The sequence below is a fragment of the Schistocerca gregaria genome, chromosome 2, assembly GCF_023897955.1.
Source record: "Schistocerca gregaria isolate iqSchGreg1 chromosome 2, iqSchGreg1.2, whole genome shotgun sequence".
NCBI lineage: Eukaryota > Metazoa > Arthropoda > Insecta > Orthoptera > Acrididae > Schistocerca > Schistocerca gregaria.
The window spans coordinates 736,117,183-736,129,691 of record NC_064921.1 but is presented as its reverse complement, the minus strand read 5'-3'; the positions used below and the strand labels follow the sequence as shown (position 1 = coordinate 736,129,691).

General features: G+C 38.6%; 1 long non-coding RNA gene across 1 annotated transcript; it reads left to right on the top strand.

The window, feature by feature from the left end:
• The first annotated feature begins 561 nt into the window (after positions 1-561).
• Positions 562-12,186, top strand: LOC126336422 (uncharacterized). The gene is made up of 3 exons (XR_007564961.1): positions 562-1,184; positions 1,317-1,492; positions 10,541-12,186. It is a non-coding gene; the product is annotated as an uncharacterized LOC126336422 (long non-coding RNA).
• The last annotated feature ends 323 nt before the right edge of the window (positions 12,187-12,509 follow it).

Here is a 12,509-nt window from a genome sequence, read left to right as displayed (position 1 = left end):
TGAAATACAAGTGAAAACAGCTGAACCTCCTAGATCAATGGCATAAGCTACAACTTAATGATGAAGAAATACATTCGAATATATGCTTAATTGCAGCTTACTATGCTGAAAACAAGAGAATATAAACACATATTTTATGCATGAGAAGAACTTATTTGCCTCAAGGAGTGGCCCCTCCTCCCTCGGGCCTGGGTGTGTGTCTCGTTCTTAGCACAAGTTGGTTTAAGTAGTGTGTAAGTCTAGGGACCGATGACTTCAGCAGTTTGGCCCCTTAGGGATTCACACACTTTTGAACATTTTTGAGACTATATTTCTTTTGTTATCTGTTATTATGACAGGCACTTTTTCTGAGATGGAATAACTTTTTGGGGAGCTTCATGTTTTGCACAATTTTACCTTTCATTCGACTTTCTAATATGTAAATATTTTTGTAAATTTAACTACTTTTGTTTCAAAAGCGAATGTGTTGAAGATTCTTACTGTTTGTGGCTCAGATGCAGCAACAATTGTGAAATTGGTTTCTTCTATGTTGTGAAACAATTTTATTGCTTTTATTCTTTTGTTATCAAGCCTGTGTGATTTGTTTCTTCAGCTGTGATTGTGATAGCTTGTCTGCTACGTCGAATAATGCAGGTGCAGGTATTTAATTGCACACATGTTGCCTATGTTCCACATTCACTAACTTCACTGGAAGTGTATCGAAGAAAACTTAACGTTTTTGAGTAGATATGTGACACCTTTCTGCAAAAGGTCAGGTCTTCTTTTGTTTACTAGCAATATTTCTGTTCTTGAAGAACATGAGGCTCCGCTCTAAATATCCATAGGTTACAAGAAAATTGTAAATAAACTGTTCTGTAGTGTAGCATTTCACACCTTCTAGAGTTGTTAGGAAACCTAAATAAAGGTAAATATGGTGTTGTCTTCCGTTGTTGATGCAATTTATTGCGCTACAGGCGGTCCCGTTTGTAAGAACCATTCTACAGACTAATATAAACAATTACGATTCGCTTTCACTTTCACAAGATCTCGCAGAAATCAACATTATAACTTCCCGGTCGCTTGGCGTGCTAACAATTGCAGTGGATAACAAAAAAAGGTCTGAATATCGTGACTGTTGTGTTAGACTGTGATACTACTCAAATAATCTATTTTATGAACAGGGCAAATCAATATTACAACTTACGGTAAGTCAACCAAAATATGTATGCACGGCAAAATGAAAATCGAGGTGTATTAAAATGCTACTTTCAAAAATGTACAATAGGCATCAAAGACTTTCACATGTATTAAAGCAGTTCTTATTACGTAACTTACAGATAACCTGTTTTAAGCTGCTGTGATGTGACATGACATGATGACCAGTGTGAATCCCGCCATATGAAATCCATTGTGGAATGTTTTGACATCCATGATGTGATGTGAGGCGATGAACAGAGGAACTGACTTTCACCTTAACAAGTGGTACTGCAACCTGGTGGTGCCATGACAGCCGGTGAGAATTGGCCTTCAATCTTCATTTTATTGTTTGTTTTCATGACACTTTCTGAAAGCTGCATGTGGAGCTGCATTTTTTTCTAAGAGTATTCTCCCACAAAAGAGGCCAAATGCCTGGAACTGAAAGATGAATTTGTTTTACAACACACGGACAAAGAAAAAGGGCTATGCTGTGCATAAATCTGAGCATAAATAGATGAAGCTTTTTCATTAAGAAAAACCTTTTCGACAATGTAAAGTGAACTCTCTTGAAGGATAAAAATACAGTTCTTTTTGTGTTATTTGGTAATTAAAAAGAAATCGAAACAATGCATTGAAGAATGAGCTCTATGTATTTACTTCAAAATATTGTTCAGAGCGTTTTTTGTTATTTATGTAGCAGCCTTGGATGTACATGTTTGCATCATCAGTTTTACACAAGGAGACTCAAGTAAAATTCCGCTTTTTGTCAAGGTATTGGCATCACATAGATTTGTGCCAATGGTTACTGCTGGTGCTAACATCAGCAAATAGAAACATTTTGCTTTCAGTGGTGAGAGGTATGTCACTTATACACTAAATATCAGAAGCAACAGAGATCCTAGTAGCTGTCTTGTGCTAGATCCTGAGTTATTTGTTGAAATTGAATTCCTAATGTTTGTTTTCGGTTTTGCAGATATCGTTTCATGGTATTAAGAGCTGCCCCCCTAATTCCTCTGATTCCTTAGTGATCTAGTTTCTGTATTAAAATTTCATGGCCCAATAGGTCGAAAGCTTTTGATAAGACATAACATATGCCAAGAGGATTTTCGCCTTCATCTAACCCCTTTGTGATTACGTTTATACATTCAAAGGTCGCTGAAACTGTTGATTTTTCCTTCTTGATCCAAATTGTTTACCATTTATGATGTCATTTCTTTCAATATGTGATATAAATTAATGCACATTATTTGAAAAAAAAAAGTCTGAGGAAACTGACTGCATTGTAGCTAGTCTGTAGTTGCCAGAATACATTGGTGGTGGTGGTGGTTAGTGTTTAACATCCCGTCGACAATGAGGTCATTAGAGATGGAGCTCAAGCTTCGGTTAGGGAAGGATTGGGAAGGAAATCGGCCGTGCCCTTTCAAAGGAACAACCCCGGCATTTGCCTGAAACGATTTAGGGAAATCACAGTAAACCTAAATCAGGATGGCCGGAAACAGGATTGAACCGTCATCCTCCAGAATGCGAGTCCAGTGTGCTAACCACTGCGCCACCATGCTTGGTCAGAATATATTGGATCTCCATTTTTGCCGAGTGGTAAGAGACTGGTTATTTTCATTCTACCTAGATAACTGCCTTCTGTCATACATGAACTAACTAGGTGGCAAAGCATTTTGGCCATTTCATTAACTTTAAAATTTTAATTTAAGGCCTACTTATGTCACTAGAGATTTTACTATAATGATTTATTTATCGCTTATACTACCCCTTGCTTGTTGTAGGTTACAAATAACATGAGTTAGTGATTGAGTCTTGCTTATTTTTAAGCAGCTGTAGGGCTTGCAGAGGCTTACTTTTGTTATATTGTGTAATTTTATGGCATACGTTTCCAAAAATTTGTTGAAAGTGCTACTGCTATGCGATCTTCTACTACTCTGTTGTATACTTTGAGTTTTAGACATTTGCTATTACTGTCTTACGATTATTGTTCCTTTGATAATTATATTTCTGTGCTCCTGACTGTTTGATGACCAAAGAGTTACAGTTCCCATAAAATTTTTTGCCGCTTGTTTTCCTACTGAAAGCCGTCCTGCAAGCTTTGTAATATTAATCAAAATACTCAGGCTCATGTGCATCTTCGCTAATGTTAAAAAGATGTTTTTTTTTTGAGGATAGAAGTAAACTGTTCATCAACCATGGTATATGACATTCTTTTTTCTTTACTCTCCTTGTTTTACTTGGCAGGCACTCTTCTATGGCTTTTAAGTAAATATCCAGTAGAACGATATGTATGTAGTGTCATAAAGGTAAAATTCTGGCCAATTTTCGTTTTCCAGTGTTAGAGATGCTAATGTCTCTCTAAAAGAAAGAGCGGTGAGAATCGACCTTCACATCACCATTAATAACTAAAATCTGTGAACTGTGTTCTGATAAACTCATTTCATTTATCAGCCATCTATATCAATTTCATTCAACATTTATAATTATATAATTAAAGGCAGACTGTATGGCCTTGTTCAGTATAGTAAAACTCTCAACATTATTATGAAAACCGCATGTTCTAAGTAGAGTTACAAATTATGTTTTCAGTCTTGTGTATGATGTTGTGTTTGTTGTGGTCCACAGTCCAGAGACTGGTTTGATGCAGCTCTCCATGCTACTCTGTCCTGTGCAAGCTTCTTCATCTCCCAGTACCTACTGCAACCGACATCTTTCTGAATCTGTTTTGTGTATTTATCTGTTGGTCTCCCTCTACGATTTTTACCCTCTGTGCAGCCCTCCAATACTACATTGGTGATCCTTTTATGCCTCAGAATATATCTTACCAAGCGATCCCTTCTTCTAGTCAAGTTGTACTACAAATTTCTCTTCTCCCCAATTCTATTCAATACTTCCTCATTAGTTATGTTATCTACCCTTTTAATCTTCAGCATCCTTCTGTAGAACTATATTTCGAAAGCTTCTATTCTCTTTTTGTCTAAAGTATTTTTCGTCCACATTTCACTTCCACAAGTGGCTAAGTCCATACTTTCAGAAACGACGTCCTGACACTTAAATCTATACTCGATGTTAACAAATTTCTCTTCTTCAGAAACGATTTCCTTGCCATTGGCAGTCTACATTTTATATCCTCTCTCCTTCGACCATCATCAGTTATTTTACTCCCCAAATAGCAAAACCCCTTTACTACTTTAAGTGTCTCATTTCCTAATCTAATTCCCGCAGCATCATCTGATTTAATCCGACTACATTCCATTATCCTCGTTTTGCTTTTGTTGATGTTCATCTTATATTCTCCTTTCAAGACACTGTCCATTCCGTTCAGCTGCTCTTCCAAGTCCTTTGCTATCTCTGAGAGAATTACAATGTCATCGGCGAACCTCAAAGTTTTTATTTCTTCTCCATGGATTTTAATTCCTACTCCGAATTTATTTCTTTTGTTTCCTTTATTGCTTGCTCAATATACAGATTCAATAACATTGGGGATAGGCTACAACCCTGTCTGACTCCCTTCTCAACTACTGCTTCCCTTTCATTCCCCTCAACTCCTATAACTGCCACGTGGTTTCTATACAAATTGTAAATAGCTTTTCGCTCCCTGTATTTTACCCCTGCCACCTTCAGAATTTGAAAGAGAGTATTCCAGTCAACATTGTCAAAAGCTTTCTCTAAATCTACAAATGCTAGAAACGTAGGTTTGCCTTTCCTTAATCTACTTCCTAAGATAAGTCATAGGGTCAGTATTGCCTCATGTGTTCCAACATTTCTATGGAATCCAAACCGATCTTCCCCGAGGTCAGCTTCTACTAGTTTTCCCATTCGTCTGTAAAGAATTCGTGTTAGTATTTTGCAGCTGTGGTTTATTAAACTGATAGTTCTGTAATTTTCACATCTGTCAACACCTGCTTTCTTTGGGGTTGGAATTATTTTATTCTTCTTGAAGTCTGGTGGTATTTCGCCTGTCTCATACATCTTGCTCACCAGGTGGTAAAGGTTTGTCAGGGCTGGCTCTCCTGAGGACATCAGTAGTTCCAATGGAATGTTGTCTACTCTCGGGGCCTTGTTTCGACTTAGGTGTTTCAATGCTCTGTCAAACTCTTCACACACTATCATTTCTTCCATTTCATCTTCATCTACATCCTCTTCCAATTCCATAATATTGTCCTCAAGTACACCGCCCTTGTATAGATCCTCTATATCCTTCTTCCACCTTTCTCCTTTCTCTTCTTTGCTTAGAACTGGGTTTCCATCTGAGCTCTTGATACTCAAGCAAATGGTTCTCTTTTCTCCAAAGGTCTCTTTAATTTTCCTGTAGGCAGTATGTATCTTGCCCCTAAAGATATGCGCCTCTACATCCTTACATTTGTCCTCTTGTCATACCTGCTTAGCCATTTTGCACTTCCTGTCGACCTCAGTTTTGAGACGTTTGTATTCGTTTTTGCCTGCTTCTTTACTGCATTTTTGTCTGTTCTCCTTTCATGATTTAAATGCAGTATCTCTTCTGTTACCCAAGGATTTCTATTATCCCTCGCCTTTTACCTACTTGATCCTCTGCTGCCTTCACTATTTCATCTCTCAAAGCTACCCATTCTTCTTCTACTGTATTTCTTTCTCCCATTCTTGTCAATCGTTCCCTAGTGCTCTCTCTGAAACTCTCTACAAACTCTGGTTCTGTCAGTTTATCCAGGTACCATCTCCTTAAATTCTCACCTTTTTGCAGTTTCTTTAGTTTTAATTTACAATTCTTACCCAGTAGATTGTGGTCAGAGTCCACGTCTGCCCCTGGAAATGTCTTACAATTGAAAACCTGAGTCCTAAATCTCTGTCTTACCATTATATTATCTATCTGAAAACTCTCAGTATCTCCAGGCTTCTTCCATGTATACAACCTTCTTTTATGATTCTTGAACCAAGAGTTAGCTTTGATTAAGCTAGGCTCTGTGCTAAATTCTACCAGGGTGCTTCCTCTTTCATTCCTTATCCCCACTCCACATTCAACTACTACATTTCCTTCTCTTCCTTTTCCTACTCTTGAATTCCAGTCACCCATGACTATTAAATTTTCGTCTCCCTTCACTATCTGAATAATCTCTTTTATCTCATCATACATTTCATCAATCTCTTCGTCACCTGCGGAGCTAGTTGGCGTGTAAACTTGTACTACTGTGGTAGGCATGGGCTTCGTATCTGTCTCGGCCACAATAATGCATTCATTATGCTGTTTGTAGTAGCTTACCGGCATTCCTATTTTTTATTCATTATAAACCTATTCCTGCATTATACCTATTTGATTTTGTATTTATAACCCTGTATTCACCTGACCAAAAGTCTTGTTCCTCCTGCCACCGAACTTTGCTAATTCCCACTATATCTAACTTCAACCTATCCATTTCCCTTTATAAATTTTCTAACCTACCAGCCCGATTAAGGGGTCTGGCATTCCATGCTCTGATCTGTAGAACGCCAGTTTTCTGTCTCCTGATAATGACGTCCTCCTGAGTAGTCCCCACCCGGAGATCTGAATGAGGGACTATTTTACCTCTGGAATATTTTCCCAAGAGGACACCATCATCATTTAACCATACAGTAAAGCTGCATTCCCTCGGGAAAAATTACGGCTGTAATTTCGCCTTGCTTTTAGCTGTTTGGAGTACCAGCACATCAAGGCCATTGTGGTTAGTGTTACTCTGCCAGATCAGTCAATCGTCCAGCCTGTTGTCCCTGCAACTACTGAAAAGGCTGCTGCCCCTCTTGTGTATGATAAACAAATGATATTCATATCCCCACATAAGATTAGTTTACTCCGCCAGTACCCTATCCTTGATTTGTATAAAACTATTGAAATTAGCACTTGGTGCTCTGTATATAGATGCTATATTATAAGCTACATTTTGTAGCTCAAGTGTTGCACCACTGAGTTTTCAGCAATTTGCTACAGAATATTTATCCGTGGGAACTGCTGTTAATAGGCAGTTTATACTTTCGTTTACAAATAAGTAACTGCTTCTATTACGGAAATGTTTTCAGTAGAAGTGCGATATTGATTTATAATGTAAATTTAGTTTCATTTTCTCTGAGTCAATGCTCTTGCTTTACAGGAACTGTGGATATCAATTCCATGTTAGTATCGTTTGTGGCTACCTGTAAGATCAAAAGTGAAGTTTTTTGGGACTGCATGTTTTGTTCTATTATAACAAGGGTATCTCCTTGTACTTATCTTACTCTTGTTTTTCTGTGCTCTTTGAGCAAAAAATGTCCAATGGAACATGGGACAACACTGATGTCTTCCCATTTTTAAGTTGGCAACCATTTGATAGTGCTTCTATCATTACTTTTTCTTCTTCTCCTGCCGATGACATACCTGTGGGTTTCTTCTTTCCTTTGGTCAATAAAATATTGTTCTTCTGTTCATGTACATATTTTCTCAGTTAAATAAATGGCTATGTTTTGAAATGTTCGGATGACGCTTTTCCATTCTTTCACTTCTCAGCAGTATTACTGTCAAGATCATCCATTCCAAATTTTGTTTTGGCTGTTGACATACTCTATCAACTCAAGTTTTTTTTAAATTCTGTTACCATATTCTGATTTTTAGTATAAGAAAATGTATCTCATAACCTGTCTTTCCCTCTTTGGTGGTGGGCTAAGCGAACTGATTCTGAGTTGATGTTCTGTCAAACGTGAACAAGGCTCCATTAGATTGTGAGGCTGCTTTTTGGACTGTCCTATTTTGTATCCAATATGAATGACCATAAAGCTGGATTCACACACACAACTTAAGTGATGACACAGCAAATGACACATGGTACACTGCAGTGGGATACCAGTTATACATATGAATACCCAATTTTCTGAGATATAATTCAAGAGACACCACTTTTGTTGTGCCATAAAAAACTTCACATACATTGTACTTTGTGATGCCACTGTCTTTCCTCTACTACCAAATAGCGCATGGCCACCTACAAACGAGGCTGGAATGGTTATGGCATAGCAACACTGATGGCCAGCTCGAACCAGACACTGGATTACTTGTTGTGTGCTATTGTTGTAGCTATACGTTAATATGCTGTTCATTAGTTGAGAAACGAGACATTATCTTCCACACAATATCTCCTACTGTTGATGTAGTTCTCCTGTAAACTTAAGAATGTGTCAAGTCTGCAAATGACAAAACAGTGTATGTGTAAGTACTTACTGAAATGAACCGGTAAAGTACTTGAGTTAGCAAAATAATATGTTATCAGTTAACATGTACTATGAGAACTCCTTTATTTCATATGGTTGTAGCTTTTATGCAACAGAAGCCTATGTGGTTGTTTGCTAGTGGTATACTGTAATTTCCATTCACACACACACACACACAGACACATACAGATATATACACTCCTGGAAATGGAAAAAAGAACACATTGACACCCGTGTGCCAGACCCACCATACTTGCTCCGGACACTGCGAGAGGGCTGTACAAGCAATGATCACACGCACGGCACAGCGGACACACCAGGAACCGCGGTGTTGGCCGTCGAATGGCGCTAGCTGCACAGCATTTGTGCACCGCCGCCGTCAGTGTCAGCCAGTTTGCGATGGCATACGGAGCTCCATCGCAGTCTTTAACACTGGTAGCATGCCGTGACAGCGTCGACGTGAACCATATGTGCAGTTGACGGACTTTGAGCGAGGGCGTATAGTGGGCATGCGGGAGGCCGGGTGGACGTACCGCCGAATTGCTCAACACGTGGGGCGTGAGGTCTCCACAGTTCATCGATGTTGTCGCCAGTGCACGAGCCCGTCGACCTGGGATCGGACCGCAGCGACGCACGGATGCACGCCAAGACCGTAGGATCCTACGCAGTGCCGTAGGGGACCGCACCGCCACTTCCCAGCAAATTAGGGACACTGTTGCTCCTGGGGTATCGGCGAGGACCATTCGCAACCGTCTCCATGAAGCTGGGCTACGGTCCCGCACACCGTTAGGCCGTCTTCCGCTCACGCCCCAACATCATGCAACCCGCCTCCAGTGGTGTCGCGACAGGCGTGAATGGAGGGACGAATGGAGACGTGTCGTCTTCAGCGATAAGAGTCACTTCTGCCTTGGTGCCAATGATGGTCGTATGTGTGTTTAGCGCCGTGCAGGTGAGCGCCACAATCAGGACTGCATACGACCGAGGCACACAGGGCCAACACCCGTCATCATGGTGTGGGGAGCGATCTCCTACACTGGCCGTACTCCTCTGGTGATCGTCGAGGGGACACTGAATAGTGCACGGTACATCCAAACTGTTATCGAACCCATCGTTCTACCATTCCTAGACCGGCAAGGGAACTTGCTGTTCCAACAGGACAATGCACATCCGCTTGTATCCCGTGCCACGTAACGTGCTCTAGAAGGTGTAAGTCAACTACCCTGGTCAGCAAGATCTCCGGATCTGTCCCCCATTGAGCATGTTTGGGACTGGATGAACTGTCGTCTCACGCGGTCTGCACGTCCAGCACGAACGCTGGTCCAACTGAGGCGCCAGGTGGAAATGGCATGGCAAGCCGTTCCACAGGACTACTTCCAGCATCTCTACGATCGTCTCCATGGGAGAATAGCAGCCTGCATTGCTGCGAAAGGTGGATATACACTGTACTAGTGCCGACATTGTGCATGCTCTGTTGCCTGTGTCTATGTGCCTGTGGTTCTGTCAGTGTGATCATGTGATGTATCTGACCCCAGGAATGTGTCAATAAAGTTTCCCCTTCCTGGGACAATGAATTCACGGTGTTCTTATTTCTATTTCCAGGAGTGTATATATATATATATATATATATATATATATATATATATATATATATATATATATATATATATATATATATAATATTTTGCAGAGTCGCTAGTGTGCTCTCTGTCTCTGTCCCACACCTCATGCTCCAGCTCTTGCTACTCTGGTAACTGGCAATGGTGGGGTGAGCACACAGCTTACTTTGCCCAAGCCAGAGGCATGACAAGTGGAAATGATGTGAAGATGGCGTACCACCAATACTCTACTGTATTCTGGAGAATAGGACTTGTGAATGTTTTGTCTTCATTTCTTATAAGATGTGCCACATCTAGCCAAATGTAAATGTTCAAAGACCAATAATCGACCTGTTTCTTACTGATTTCTTATTATAGTAATGGTATTAGAAGGGAGCATGAGAGTGTGAAGACCTGAAGCAGAGGTCTAACATGCTTGTAAAAATTATGTGTTACTCATAGTATTTGTGTATCTTTATTAATTGAATAACATATTTTAGATAACTGGCAAATACATTGTCGCAGGATGAGCAAACAGTTGACATTACATTGGCGATAAGGGCTATTCTATGGTATTCCAGGTCTCAACGTATATAGGTGTGCATAGAACAATTCACAGGAAGAGCTGAATAAATTCCAAGAAATCCTTGGACTTTGTAAAACATTTTGAAGTAGATGACATTAAAAACAATTAATATTTTTTAAGATTTTAAAGTAAATGAACTGAAGTATCATACACTAGAACTAGACCGAAATTACTTGAATGTGCAATTTCAAGGATTTTCCCTTATTTACCACATTATTTAACTTAACCAACTAAATCTGAGGCTGGTAAACGTGCTAATAGAGGACTACTGAAGCCAGAGCAAGAGAATTTCAAGAGAAATGGATATTGGTTGGCAGAAAATGTGATTCAAAACTTTATTTATATGGGTAAACACTTAATAAGGTTGTAGCAAGTGACAAGTTGGTACCATACTGCAAGAAACAATTCATTCTGTTTCTACAGGTTATCAGTGGACGTCATAAGAAACCAAGATAATTGGTTTACTGTATCAGGCAAAGATTATGATACCATTCTGTGTTTACCAAAAGTTGTAATTCCGTTTCATTTTCTGGCAGTGTTTATCCTTTGGATTTTACAGTATGAATTTCGTGATCTTTATTTAAATACATTGTACTTTGAAGTGTTTATGAAGTTATATTGTTTTCCAATTTTGTCTATGATGTTACTACACAATTTCACTAAATGTTATATGTACAGTACAATAGAAAGTACAGTAGAAACTGTACAATAGAAAGAAGGAAGTACAATAGTACTTTACAGTACAAGTACAATACAGTACAAGTACAATAGCACATTACTATGGAAAGTACAAAGTACAATAGAAATTACAGTAGCAAAACTTTATCCTACTATATTTCACTTAGCAGAGAGATAGTTGGTTTATAAAAAATGTAAATTGTTTATATCTGTTTTACATCATTCATAACTAGTGCCACATGGAGTTGATTATTTTCCAAATTTAATTTAAGTAATGATAAAATTTTATTGTCCATCAAACTAGTAACTACTATTATATCTCAGAAACACACTTAAGTTATTCAGAAATAAAATCTGGATGTAAAAATTAAAAATACAGAAATGTTTGCACATGCAATATTTTGAAACTGTTGAATTTATTTTCATAACTCTGTAAAATAATTTTGATATATAGAACAAAATGCATGTCAAATAAGTTTGTCTGCCTTCATTTAGCGTCCAAGCTGCATTCTGTTGTCAGACTGTGAACTGTAAGAACTTGTATTGCTCATATAAATGTCTTTTATTTGGAAAAAGTGTTGTGTATATTACTCTCTTGTATGCAACAACATGTCTGAAGTACTTTACTTCTGTTACTAGACGAAAGTATGAATTGACCTAAAATAATCTTCTTGAAAACTATGAGCACTGCATTCTTAGAACGAAAAGATGAGTATAACATTCCTCAAATTTTGAGTGTGCTTACTTTCTGCTTTACGATATGTATGATATTAGTAATTAGAAAAGCTAGAACAGTACGTAAGTGTTATAAAAAGCTGTTTAAACATTTAGTATTGTTGGAAAGAAGGCACATTACAACAGGATTCGAAAATTTTAAATTACTGTAAAAATGACAGTTTTGAAGTTATTACTTTCTTATGCAGTTCAGCTGAAAATAAGTAAAATAAACCCATATTCAAGTAATCTCATACCTTTGTGAATGTTGTTTGTGTTAGCAGATTATAGAGAAGCTAGGAGTTCTGCCTCTTAGTGTTTCATCTACCATTTGATTAAAATGATTGCACATGTGAATCTTCTGCTCTGAGGACCTTAGAGATTTTGGTCGTTTGACGAATGAGGTCTCATGTTAATGTTAATTAAGTACCTCATAATGAAACCACAGGTAAAAACAGTTTCTGCCATGAATGAGAGACATCGATGAAAACATGCCTTCAAGAATATCTGTACAGTGTCGCTGCTGGAAGTCTACATTAGAATGCGGCATTCCTCACCCACTCTGATAGCAG